The sequence below is a fragment of the Cariama cristata genome, unplaced genomic scaffold (assembly GCF_000690535.1).
Source record: "Cariama cristata isolate BGI_N322 unplaced genomic scaffold, ASM69053v1 scaffold15434, whole genome shotgun sequence".
Lineage (NCBI taxonomy): Eukaryota > Metazoa > Chordata > Aves > Cariamiformes > Cariamidae > Cariama > Cariama cristata.
In genome coordinates, this window is record NW_009613626.1 from 51,054 (window position 1) to 52,937 (window position 1,884).

The following is a 1,884-nucleotide window of genomic DNA, read 5'->3' on the forward strand; positions in this document are numbered from 1 at the left end:
CTAGCAAAGCAACAAAAAAACGGAAAATTGTGAAGCAGACTTATTCCTGCAACCAATGGAAGAAATGGCAAATATAAGACATAAGGACTCAAGAACACAACATTTAAATATACCCACAGTTTAAAGTAATGTTAGTTTCCCCTGACTGTAACCTTTCCTGAGTTTTCAAGAATTTTTTGCTTGTCATATTACTCTTGCTCATGAACAATTATATGGTTTTATGTGACCATCAACTCAGCTGTTAGCTTTCTTCCCTGTACCACTTACGTCAAAATTCTCAGTATTCTACAGTCAGAGGCTGCTAACAAAGACACTAATTTCCCCTTGGCAAAGGGTTACTGGATGACTTAGCCACCACATCATTTTTGACCTCAGTACACAAAAAGCTATAGAATGAGACTTCGTGCTCTTCCCCTTCTCTGAGGTGACCCTCAAAAAAATGCTGCTTATTCTCATGACAATATCCCCCAGCCATCTAACAGGCTGGATGAAGGGCAGGGAGAAGACACGCAGCTTCCTCTGCAGCAGCCTATCGCAAGGGAACAATTTCTGCTACTGGGGACTAAACATGACAAATATCATTGGCAGAATTTGACTCAATTTAGAGTCAATCCATCTGTAAACTTCTGTCTAGATCCCTGAATTAAACATTTCAAACATCACTAAAATTAATGTAATTAAACATGGTTTAGAGCATATGTTATGTCAGCAATTTCCAAGAACAGAAGCAGTATTACTGTTCTCTTTCAAATGGTTGTTAAATCAACTTTCACCTCAGAGTGCCAAAGAATCTAATTGCCTTTTCTCCCTCTATTACATTTATTCCAGTTTTCTATATTTATAAACAAAAGGAAGAAATATAGACATGCATATATATGTATTTAGCAGACCTTATTGATCCAGAATTATTCAGCTTCCCAAAATCTGTATCATCACCCACTGGCTCAATTCTATCCCATAACAGGGACAGTCAATAAGTTGGGGCTGTTAAGACATGTGTGAGCTGTCGAAACTAATGGAGTTGTTTTGGAGATACGATGGGAGACCAAGGACTGGACATAACAACTGATGACTGCCAGATGAAAGACCAAGAGAATGTATGAAACAAGTGACACCAGAGCTTGAAACAAGTAACGGACTGTTGTGAGCAGCTTGTGATGAGAAAGTAACTGCTCAGGGCACTGAGAGTATTTAGATATTGTATGCTTGGGTAGGAAAACTACAGCATGTTGTCAGGATGCATACACATCAGCTATACCAACCCAAGAGCCTCAAATACGGGATTTAAATTAACTAGCAAACATCTGAGTAACTACAGCAGCCATGGGCCGTAATGGTCTCAAACCCAGGGAGTTTCCTTTGCGCAATGACGCTTCTGGCAGCTACAAAAGGAGCTGTAATGAGAAGCTTTCACAAGGCAGCTATGTTGAAGCAGCTGTAAACATCTGTGAAGGTGTAGCACTGAGAAGGGGCACTCTTGAAGGACAAATATGTAAAATTGCCTGCAGATACATGAGAGCATATAAAATACTGTTTTACATGCATCTAAACTGCTATTTGCTATTTTGAAAAAGCAAATAGAATAGAACATGTTTTAGAATACAAACATGTCTCTTATCTGACTGCTAGTTAGATTCCCTTATAGAAATGAAGCTCTATCCTCATTTTGTAAACTGTCAAAAAGATTAGTTCTCACAGTAAGTCTGCTGAGGACTTTTGTCTATCTGCCTGTTTCCGGATCCATTTTTAAACTGCCCTTTATTGTCTTGGTCTCTTTTGAAGCACCCCAGCACTTGGTTGACTTCCATCACATAGGTACAAGCCTCACTTTTGACTCCTACAGGATCCAAGCACAAACTTTGATGATTTTTTTTTTTCTCCCCT